At 41.1% G+C, this 12,669-nt stretch overlaps 1 pseudogene; it reads left to right on the plus strand.

Moving 5' to 3' along the window:
- Positions 1-11,136: 11,136 nt before the first annotated feature.
- LOC147436219 (uncharacterized) lies at positions 11,137-11,717 on the plus strand (annotated as a pseudogene).
- Positions 11,718-12,669: the final 952 nt, after the last annotated feature.

Raw genomic sequence — 12,669 nt, forward strand, 5'->3', positions numbered from 1 at the left:
ATCAAGAGCCTGAAGATATAAAAGTGCGCCATCTTCAAGCCAAGGAACATTGAAAACCATAGTTGAGAAGGTAGCCCTTACCTAAGGGTCAGAAGAAGTAGCCAACTATTCCCATAACAGTCATACATCGACTTAGTATATTCAAGAATATGCATGAGTTCTACTACCATGTCAAAGGTGAATCACAACACAACCAAGCAGCTCAGATAGTAGTCCATATTGGAGACAAAGTCGCCTGAGATTGAGTCGGATCAGCTAGCTCCAATGCTAAGCGAACATGGAAGCTCACCTTTTATAGGCTTTGGTGCCAGTATCCACATTCCATTCTTAGTAGCAAGGTAGGTTTGTCTTTAAGAGGGCAAGACGGGTCCGTCTTCAAGAGGGGGAAGAACCAACAACGTCGCCTCGTACACACACACACACACACACACACGAGAGAGAGAGAGAGAGAGAGAGAGAGAGAGAGAGAGAGAGAGAGAGAGAGAGAGAGAGAGAGAGAGAGAGAGAGAGAGAGAGAGATGCGTTGTAGAGCAGATGCCGCAGGAGGGAGCCACCGCATCATCAAGCATATGAGGACACGTTACACAGAGTCACGCCAACTCACTTAAAAACCATTATCTTCCTTAACTCACTAGGTGTTAGGTACAATATATTACGCAACCACCCACAAATTTCCTATTAAGAATTTCACCTCATAAATACAAACCCCTTTTTTTTACAAGAGATTTCCTAGGTCAATACAAGATATTGAGGCTAATCCCCAGTTAATTACACCGAAGCCGTGGCAACAAGCCACTCCTATATCCAGAAGGAGTTTAATCCTTGTATTAACAACATCATGTATGTGTGTGTGTGTGTGTGTGTGTGTGTGTGTGTGTGTGTGTGTGTGTGTGTGTGTGTGTGTGTGTGTGTGTGTGTGTGTGTGTGTGTGTGTGTGTGTGGGAGGAATTCAACCATCAGAGCAAAAAACAGCCAATCATCTATAAAAAAATCCAGCAATTGTATAATTATGATGTAACTTGGGCAATGTACAATCAAGGAAGAAAAAACAATCCCGTTACACCACTTGCATACGAGATATGGTAAGTCCTTCAAATGTTATCTGCCACCATCACAACCAACAACAAAAAAGGAGTTAGAAGTGGAAGGCAGGTGTCATTAATGAAGGACACTTGTTATCGATGTCCACCATAGCTTAAGGCAATAAATTTTAATGGGGAAGTAATCCTATGATGAAAGCCCATACCTGATTGGGGAGCTCCATATTAAAATGGTGAGGGAGGTATGGCCCAATCACAAAGTCCTGCAAACTTAAGCTCTCAACATCCCACACTGCAACCTTCATATAGATTTGTAGAGCTTCCATTTTTTTTAAAGTAGGCGGGGGTGGTTTTTTCATGCAGAGTGGGGTGGTGGGAGCAAGGGGCGACGTGGGAGAGGTGGTAGGGTCACCTTCTTTGATATAGCCTTGCTTCAATACCCGTCATGCCAGCGTAGTGGTCTAGTGGAAGTGTGTAAAGGCGATTTGTGGTACTTCCTCTCTGGCAGACAAAAATCATCCTTATGATATTAAAACCACTCATATTAAGCCTTAGTTTCCATAGGAAAACAAATCCAAGGTGTGTGTGGAAAAAACCTCCTCTTTTACACTAGGTCCAATTTGTTTGTGGGAGGGTCCACTAATGGGGGCACTAGGCCCCCATTAGGGACCTAGTGCCCACCCTTTGAGGCATAAGTTGACTTTTTTGAAGTTTGTACATGATTGTAGATTTTCTGTGGATTCTAAGTATTGGTAGATGATTCTCCATAGTCTAATTCTCTCAAAGCCATTCCGACAAAAGGGTTGTACAGGGGTTTTTATACAGAGCAGGCTTGTTCTATAGAGTGGTTACAAAAGATGATGGGTTTGATTTGGAACAATATGACTTTGTGAGACCAATTAGATGGTATGTTGCTGCCTCTGTGGATAAACTTTAGAACATGGGCGGTGTTAGGAAATAAGACGTAGCTAAATAGATAATTGAGTAGATTACTTAATGGAGAGAGACAGATTTATATACACGAGATTATAGAGTAGAGAGAGAGAGAGAGTACACACGATATACGTGGTTCACCCAATGTGGGCTACGTCCACGGGAAAGCAGCCACTCAATGGCTTTAGTACTTCAAAACAAGAAGTAGTTTACAAAGGGATTATACCCTTAATGGAGCTCCCGCCTTCCTTCACTCTCACCACCTCACACTCACCTTGTTGCATCAACTTCACACTATGAAATGTGTGTAGAAATGGCCTCCTTTTATAGGCCAAAAGGGCTGCCCTCTCTTATGAGAGACAACCATGTGTAGCCGCCCCTGTGCGAATAAGTCCAAATCCGACCCTCCAATCCGCCCATGTGTGGCCGCCCTTGAGAAGACAAGTCCGCTTTTGAATTCGGCCACCGGCCACCGGCCATTGACTTCCGACCACCGGCCATCGGCCATTGACTACCGGCCACCGGCCAACCGACCCGTTGTTTTCCGATCACTTTCTGGCCGCCGTCCGGCCATAATATTCCGGCGAAAAAGAATATTCCGACGAAAAAAAAAGTCTCGGGGGCCTCCGCCCCCGAGGCCTTTAAAGTTGCCCCTGATTCTTGTCCGTGAAAATTTTGCTTTCCGGTGAGTGATTTTCCTTCACGCACGATGGCTTCTCCTCATAATGGAGGCCTTACAAATGTGCGTTTTAACCACAGAAAATTACAAGGGTAAATCAGGCTCCATACTTAACAGGCGGGAACCACCAGAATTTTGTCTATCTTGGATCTATGCAGCTCCCCATGATGTACTTCAAGCTTCATGCTAAGAAAAGTTGTGATGATACCTTTGCCTTCGGAAAAAATGGTACTACTGTCATCTATGGATAGGCATGGAGGATAAATGGGGTTGGTGATAGTGAAATACTTGGGTTGCTCATTGTTAACCCAAAGAATATCATTAAAGAACCTGAAGGGAGTGTTTAGCTGGAGAAGTTGATGTCGATGCAGAGTATCTTTTAAGACTGAGTTAATGTAATTGTACTCCAATGCATGTAGGTAAAGGTTACACCAAATGGGAGAGCATGCTAATCCCATGGTGATTCCATTGATCTGTCTGTAGACATTCCCATTACATTGGATGTACATATTGTTAATCAGCCAGGATTTTAGTTCTAGGACTTGTCTTTTGTCAAAGGATAACTGATTTGTGTGTGTGTGTGTGTGTGTGTGTGTGTGTGTGTGTGTGTGCGTGCACGCAATGCGCATGTGCAGAGCCTGTTGGGAACCATGGAGAGTGCTTAGGCTCATTGGAAGGCTCTTCTTGAGTCGCTTCTTCTTCTCTTTTTTGTTCTTATCAATATTTACCAGGTAATAAGGGATTCTCTTAATCCCAGAAGCTTCTTGTTTAAACAATGTAAACATGATTAGTTACTCATCTTTTGATTCCCACCTCTCTTTCTCTTTGTAGGGCTACCTGATTTGTGCAATCAGATGTCTTTAAGAGGAAGGTTGGTATTGTAGGTGAAGATTGGGCAAAACAATGCTTCTAATTCCCTATTTTGTAATGGAAATGGCCTATGAACTTTGAGAGTAGTGGAATTAGAAAATTAGATGGAGCACTTTTGTGAGCATAGCGGGTGAACTTAATTCATGGTAGCAACATAAACATGGTACTTAGTTAACTTGGCATGAACAATAATTTTGCAAGAGAGAGAGTTTAGAGAACATGACAACAATTGAGGACCGGATTCATACGGAGCCTGTCCCCCCTCCAATAGGCATTTGTATTATAGTTTCTTCCATCAAGAGAGACTTGGTACAATACAATCTTTGTGTTCCTTGTGACCTAGGTGATGCAATGAAGATGGAAAGCTTCATGCATCGCAAGCATAATTTAAACTTTGTAGAAAGCATTAACTATCCCAAGCCTCAGTCCCAAGGCCTCAAACACCTTCAAAGGTGGAGAGTGCTAGCGGGGAATGAGGATAGGGAAGAGGAAGAAGAAACGTTCCATAGGAGAAAGAAATAGTTACTCACTTACCATCACTCTTCTTGCTAGCATAATAGCATAGTAATGAAGACGGAGAAGATGGCAAGCTTAAATATTGAAGCATGGCTCTTGGTTGGATTTGCATTCCATAGCCAAGAGTGTTGGTGTAGGCTCTCACTTCTCACAAGCTTGGAGAAGGAGGTGGAGTTCCTCAACTTTCACCAAGTGAGAATGATCCACTAAATGAGTGTGTGTGTGTGGTGTATACCCCCCCAGCACCCCCCTTTCCTGCTTGGGGCAAGTTCTAGCCTTTCCACATGCTTCAAGCTCATTGGACCCCTCTCCCCCTAGCCAATCACATGTAGCATGCATTCAAGTACATGGGTAGACTTTTGACAAGTGTCCTCCTTACCCCTTAGAGAGAGAGAGCTTGAAAATATCTAGATATTCGTTGGATGGAACTAGAAACTCATTGGACCCCTCTTTAGCCCAACCAATAGCATTCAAGCACACCATGTGGCTAAACATAGGGAGAGTCTGATATGTGTCCCATGTGCCCCTTGAGAAAAGGGGTGCCCTTTGGGTGAGTGGGAGGTTAAGTCAAAGATTCCCCTAACTTTAGAACTTTCCCCCTCTTTTGTAGGGTCTCTTTTTTACTCAAGCACCTTACCCCCCATGCATGGGAAGCTTCTCAAGCACCTTCCTCATTAAGTTTGTAGGGTCTCTTTTTGACTCAAGCACCTTACCCCCCATGCATGGGAAGCTTCTCAAGCACCTTCCTCCTTAAGTATGACAAGCACCTCAAGTACCTTAGTCATCAAGCACCTCAAGCACCTTAGTCATCAAGCACCTCAAGCACCTTAGCCATCAAGCACGACAAGCACCTCAAGCACCTTAGTCATCAAGCACGACAAGCACCTCAAGCTTAGGTCGGGTTCCCACCTCAAGCTCAACCCTAGCTTGCCTAAGGTCAAGCCTAAGGTCAAAGGACTTTTAACACTAACCATTGGAGGTCTTTAATGAAGCTAACCCTAAGGTCTTTTAAGCTCCATTAGATGCACATTGCTCTTTGATAGACTACCTCCTTTTGGACCCCTATTGAGATGTAACCATCTCTCCTCTTAGTCCCCTGCTGAGGTAGGCCTAGAAGCACTTATTGCACATTGCTCTTTGATAGACCATCTCCTTTTGGACCCCTATTAAGATGCAACCATCTCTCCTTTTGGTCCCGTGTTGAGATAGGTCTAGAAGCACATGTCTCTATTCTAACTCTTGTTCCCGTTTATTCTCCCACATTAAATGATCAGTTTAATATGAGAAAATCATTTGGCAAAGTTAGATATTATATTTTATGACAATTTTGTGAAGTTGTAAATCTTCATAGAGCATCGTAATTGTCAAAGAGCTTGACAAATTAGTGGTTTATTTGCGTACATTAGTAATTTCTCTATTCATAATGGGAAAGTTGTTTTGAGGGGGGGGGGGGGGGGGGGGGGGGGTCGACCTCATGAAATATGGCCCTTTACACTATGTTGATGTTAATCTTCACTTTTCTTTAATATCTTTATCATTTGTAAATTGAATAATTAGGCAATTGATACCAAATTAATCAATCAAAAGTTTCAATTTTCTCACATTGGTATCAGAGCATAACTGGTCTTCTTTCTTGTTGAAAAAGCAATGATCTAAGCTTAACCACGTGTGTGGTGTTACATGAATTCTCCTCTTCACAAGAGGAAATTCATGAATGTCTAACAGCTATATGAGTAGCCAAATGCCATAAATATATCATGTTATGGTTCAGTCCCATGTATGCCCTCATTTTTTAGTACTGAAGATATATGCGACATGCTTGAATAGTTGGCCACTCGCAAAGTGGAAAGTCTTCATGGTATGAAGCCAGACATGATTTGATGGGCATGAGAGGCACCACATTGTTGGATGTGTGATTTTTTCAACTTTGTACTTCAACATGAGATATGATTAGCGCACTAATTGGATTAAAAAGAAAATAACTATAGGACTATGATGATTGGGTCTCTTATGGAAAAGTTATTTGGGTACATGATGGAGGTAAAATTGAGTGAATGGGTTGAAAAAGGTTGAAAGGTAAGTGATTGTATTGTTTCTTTGTGGACTTAAGAAATATTTTGATATGATTCCACATAACAATTTGTGGAGAAGAGTGGAAGAACATTAAGTACCAAGTTAGTTTTTGCTTGTGGTTTCTCGAATCATAAGGTGATATGTCAATTGCGCATGGGACGCGGAATTTCACAATTTTTTGCAAGCACTATTAAAATAAACAAGGATGTCCATTGTCATCAACTATCTTTGGTTGATGCATTGATCAAATGAACTAAATGATACTTGACATTATACAACAAGAAGGCATTGAAGAGGTTACTTTTTGCAATGCGGTAATCTTGCTATTGTTGTATGCGATTGATGTAGCGCTTCCAACACATATTTTTAGAGGATTCACAAAAGTGTATGGTTGTCCTTGAGAAAATTTTCTTGCGATTAGACTAATTGTGGATGAATCCAAAACAAAGGCAATGCTTGTGAAAACCAATCATAAGGAGAAGCCATGCATTGTGTACTACAACGAGACACTTGAAGTGGTTATAGCTTTTGAATACCTTGGGCTTGAGGTTATAGCCAAATGACAAGTGGCATGAATGTGCCATGCATCATGTAAAAGGTGGGAAGGGAGTTTACTATGCATTTGAGAACATGTGTAATGTGGGGATGTCAAATGTTGGGTTCTCAAAAGGTACATTTTTGACAGGTTGGTGACACCAATTCTTAGGTTGGTGACACCAATTCTTGTTTATGGAGTTGAAGTGTAGGATGGGAGCAATTTAAAGTTTACTTTGAAAGAGTTTGAGAATGTCCAAACGCACTTCCTTACAAATTTTCTCCAAGTTAAGACACAAACACCATATATGCTCCTACTACTTGAGTCGAGATTTCTTATAATTGAGGTTATGGACATGGAAAGGGTTGTGGAGCACATGAGAAAGATGCATCAAAACCCCTCACGTCGACTTCCTACAATTGCATGAGAAGTAAGCAAAAGAGTTCAAAAGACGCATAAAATCAAGATCTTGAGCACGGAATGGATGCAAGACATAAAGAAGTGGTTTGGGGAATGGGATGCATTACACTTGAAACATGATGCCTCACTAGACTCCCAAGTGAATGAAGCTTTTCTACCACGCCAATGTATCATAGCTTGGGAGAAATCCAATGGGTAACGCTTCGTACAATACACCACCCATATTGCCCCCAACTATAAAACCATGTGCTTTGCCAAAAGAGGAAACTATACTTATCCAATCTTTGGTCCCATAGGTCATATTTTACCTCCAAGGATGATAATAAACTCTCTCTCTCTCTCTCACTCTCTCCTCTCTCTCTCTCTCTCTCCCCTAGGGTTGAGGTGCTAAATGAGGACTACAGTAACACAATACTAAGGCTCCCAAAAGTCCACCCCCTCATATTTTAACATACTACATGCGTTTATCAAGACGGGGGGTTTTATAATTTAAAAAATCCATAAATTTACTAAATTTTATTAGATGAACGGATTAGGTCTCCCAATCTCAGAAAAATAAAAATTCTCTCAAAACAATCCAAATACATAAGTGAAGGGTGAGTATAGAAAATGAAAAGTCATGGGAAATGAAAAGTCAAAAGACATTTCATCTCCATTAAAAGAGATGTTCGAGTGCACATCATATACATTTGTGTTTTCCTTCTCTTATATTTTCCTTTAGCATTTTCTTAGTGTCATTGCACTTCATAAGAAGCGTTTCTTAGTGTCCTTGCACTACTTATGTAGTGAATACCTTTGTTTTGAAGCCATTAGGTAACATTAGATGAAGGGATATTTCAGTCTAACTGTGAACAATATCTATATGGTGAGAGAGTGAGAGTGAGAGAGAGATTTCGAGAGTTAATATCAGGACTTATAAATTATGGTAAAAAAAATTTCACCCAAAAATGTGGATGAGATGTGAATGAGTGATAGCTATCACATTGGAATGAAATTATCTACGAGAACTATGTAGCTTAAAGGTATTGTATTGGTAAACCATGTCGAAAATTATTAATTTGAAGTGTATAGAAAAGAAATGGATGTCTCTTTCAAAAAAGGAAACCATTTCTTCCTTCTACATATAAATATAAATATGCACAATCTTTCAACTAAAATCACTATGATCTCACATACTGACCAACAAGGAACCTTAATTTCATACATGAGGGGAATTCAACATATTGGCCATATTATAGTCCTAAAGTTCTTTTTGGGCTGTAGAGACCATAGGGGGTTGGTGTAGAAAGCGTGCATTTTTGCATCCATTCATTTTTTACGGCTAGGATGAAAGCCACGTGGATACAAAAGCTTTAATGTTAAGGTTTTTCTATTTGCAGGGATTTTTGGGGTAGGTCGGTGTAAGCATGGCTGTTGTAGCACGTGGATGAAGGTAGGCGCACGTACGGGTCCTCTACAATGCGTGGATAAAGGCACGCACGAGCACACGGCTCCTCTGAACTGAAGGTAGGTGCCCCTTTTGTGAAGGATGGTGCACTTTGGTTTTTCTGCTTGCTGCTATGCAAGGTGGCTTCTTTCACAACGTCATTCATAGACGGGAAGGAAGCTAAGGGGACATGGCTTGCTTTTCTTCCACAAGGCGTTACTGTGCGTATCTCTGTGGTCGGTCTTACAAAGCATTCAATGCCTCATGGGAGTCGGGAATCTACGAAACGACTGTCTTTTCGGGCCGCACCTAAGGGGAGATGGCTTGCTTTTCTCTCGCATGACATATCTGAGATTTCTGTGTTCCACCTTGCAGAGCATTCAATGCCTCATGGGAGTCTACTCAGAGCTGAAAACGCTTGTCTTTTCAGGGTTGCTGCACATTCAATATCTGATGGGAGGCCGCTCAAAGGGAAAAATGGGCACGCTTCCGGCTTCTTGTGACCAGCTTGGTAAGTGCGCTCAGCATTTACTGAACGCCACAAGGAACGATGTTTTATGAAATTGTATAAGAGCACCCATTTGCTTGTGTCTGTCCATATGAATGTATGAGATCATATTTGACAGTGAGATTGAGTGTCGCTTGTCAATGGCTTCCAAACAACACAATGTGAGTTCCTTTGCTAGTGAAGCACAAGAATGGCACATTAGCAGTGGTGATTCTGATGGAGCTGACATCATGGACTTTGAAGGGAGTGAGATGTATTGAAGGCTTTTGTGCTTGATAGTGTCTGCTTTTGTTTTGGCCGAGCTATTCAAGAATCTGTTTCTCAAAATCTGATATTGAACTTTATTGCGGATTTGCTACTTGTTCCAAAATCATTGAATGTCATTGCTGGATGATGCTTATTTTGTTCAATTCATTGGTAATTCGATGCTTGTTTTTTTCATTGCGTTGTTGGTGTGATGCCTTGGTGTTCAACTTGTGCATGGTCCCCCGATTTTCTGTTTTGAGGAGTTGAGCAAGTTCTATTTGGTTTGATAAGCTTTGACAATGATTAAAATGCAAATTTTAAGTACCGGCCTAGTGTCTAAATTTTGTTGAGCACTCCAAATTACTATCTTTCATCCCGATTCTGGAACCTGAATAGAAACGTGACAAGTTTGAGAGAACGAATTATAGCCTTTGTCCCTCTTAGCTTTTCCATTGTTCATGACGGCTAATTATCCCTACCTTGCGGTCCCACATGCCACCTGTGTGTGTGTGTGTGTGTGTGTGTGTGTGTGTGTGTGCGTGCGTGCGTGTGCTAGGTATTTCATTGGATTCGCAAGAAAATTGTTCCCTTGACTCTCCTCTCCTCTGGATGCTACTACCAACTGGTAGCCTACTATTCACTGTGCATATGATAAAATAAACTCTTCTCTGCAATGGGTGCATGCATGTCCCCCTCCCCCATCTTCTACATTTCATGCAATGATGGTACCATACATACACAATCTTTTTAGGTGTACAATACCAGGGGAATGTTTGCACTTTGAAATGTGAGTTCGCCTCATTACAAACTAGGACTACTAGTACTACAAGCAAATAATCTACTGTGAAGACTTCTTTCAATGGGTCAATTTATCCCTGATTAAGCTTGCACTTATAGCATTTTGAAGGGGGAATTACAGATGGTTTGGGTTTGACCCGCCTGTCACCTTTACATGCCAAAAGCAAACCTCAGCCTTGAAACAAGTCACCCCCCCCCGCCCCCCTTTCGTTGTCACTCGTGAGTAACTGATTTGCAAGATTCATGATCTTTCAAGAAATGCACTCCATTGGTTGACATAGCTCAAGAAGCAAAGAAATACTTAACTTTTATTAAATTTTGAGATAATTTTCAGCTTCTATTTGGTGATCCGAAGGCCAATGGTGCATGCCCTGTTCTCCATATTTTGTAGTACATAAGGGGTTTCTTAGCTTTTAGCAAGCCATTTGCTAGGCCATTCTTGAGCGATCATTTTTGGGGTGCTTTTAATCCTTTTCATTTGTGTCAAAGCGTCTAGAAGCATGTTTACATAGATTACCTTTCAACGGGGACTGTGTTGCATTGCTAAAAGTGGTGCGTGACGCATGTTAGTGTAGATTAGCTTTCAACGTACTATTTGTTGCATTGTTGTAAGTGGTTCCATCTGGCACGCATGCCCTTTTGTTGATGTGTTTGTGTGCTCAATAGCGTTCTATAGGCCATCTATCAAGTTGTAGTAATCATATTGTGTGTGCAACTTGCTTTCTTGATAGCTAGGCTAGGTGCATTTGTGCAAGCCTTGAATCTCCTGCCTTGTAGATTGCACAACTTAAAGTATTAGAATTTTTATCTTATGCTATTTCATGAGGTCTATGGTGCTTGATATTTACTCATTCCTTCCTATCACTTTCTAGGCGTTTTAATATGCAAGGAGTCATGATACAAAAATGTTGTGGTGTTGAATAGTTTGTATGACAATTAATTGCTTGTGTTTGCACTTGTCATTGCAGAATTTTTCATTATATGTGGGAGACACTAGCTCCTCAAAATTAGTGTTCTATAGAGCTCCGAAGGTTCACAGAAGGTACTGCTAACTCGAGTGCTAAATATATTGGTGGGTCCCAAGCTGCATGCATGTCATTGCCACCTCGAAAAAGATCAAAGCAAGAACTTCATAGGCCTCATAAGGGTGTTGCACGGGCATTGTTTCATTTAAACGATTCATTGAACTGTGCATGTGAACCTTCACTATTGCAAAAGTGTGTTTGTTTGAGAGCCATTTCATGAACTTGCTGAAGGTGTTTGCTTATATTGCTATCTTTTGGATTGTGTAGGCAAGGAAGTCATGGAGGAGCCCATTAATGTAGAGAAGAAATCTTATCTTGAAATGATTGTTCCACCTCATATGCTGAACAAGACAAGACCTCTTCATATTGAGCCTTTGTCTATTGAGCCTGCCCTCCCACTGCAAGCAACAATCATCCCAAACGTTGTTGAGAATAGAACTCTTAACATTGCTAATGATCCAAGCCCCATTGAGATCGAGCCTTGTGTTCAACCTTGTGGCTTATATGAAGTGGGTGAATCATCTCAACTAGATGGCGAGTGTATCAATCTTAGCATTGTTCCATTTGGTCAAAGTCTTCTCCCACAATTCTTGATTACTAGTATCTGTGACTCAAGCCCCCAATTTTGTATTGAGGGCAAGATATTGAATGTGTATGGCACGTACAAAGTTGGCCTTGACTAGCTAAAATACAATTATTACTTGAAGGTCGACTTGGTTGATGAAGAACGCACCGACACTATTATGGTGGTGGTCAATGATCCATACATAGAGCTCTAAGTCGACAAGATTCACCTTGGTGAATTTGTTCACATTCATAGCCCAGTTGTTAGGCACAAAAATAGGACAGATGGAGGGTCAACAATGTATTCCTTGTACATTGATGCTACACTTGTTGTAACCCCAACAGAGCCTTTCCACGTGTCTCTCAGCTTCATCCCAGATTGCAAGATATGTACATTTCTTGATGACATAAGTGCACAACAATCTTCAAGTGGACGTTCTCAATTGACCACACTTGCTTTTGTTATTTTACAAAAGCAAAACTCACAATCAAGATTTGGTGGATCTGTTGGTGACCTTTTGATTGCAAATGGTCCTCTCCCATTTAGATAGGGCAATTGTAAGAGTCCACATACCTTGATTATTGTTTTCTAATATTCATCATTGATTTGAAATCTTCAATGATTTTTTCATGATCTTTTTGATTTAGTTTCCTTATTGAATCTTGTCTTGTAGCTGAGTTTTGTCAACTCTTGTAAAGATGGGTAACAACAATTGCTTCAAGAGATGGTTGCTCATGGCCCTGTAACGTGCGTTACAAGAAACATTGGTGCATTCCTTGGCAAACTCAACACCTTGTCAATACTGGATGTTACAATGCTAGTCCCAGTTTGTAGTGCGTGCCTCAGACAAGAGCTTGCTTGTGTGTTTCAAGTTCAAACTGAAAATTTGGGCTACAACTATGAGGTGTGCTCACGTAAGACGAAGTGATGTATTGCATGTGATTTCTTGCATTTTCTTATGTAGTTGACTTGTGCAGGTTGTTGGCACGCTTCGATTTGTGAACTTCAATAGTATGCTACTAGAGAAGCATTGTT

The sequence above is a fragment of the Adiantum capillus-veneris genome, chromosome 18, assembly GCF_014529385.1.
Source record: "Adiantum capillus-veneris isolate H3 chromosome 18, ASM1452938v2, whole genome shotgun sequence".
NCBI classification, from domain to species: domain Eukaryota; kingdom Viridiplantae; phylum Streptophyta; class Polypodiopsida; order Polypodiales; family Pteridaceae; genus Adiantum; species Adiantum capillus-veneris.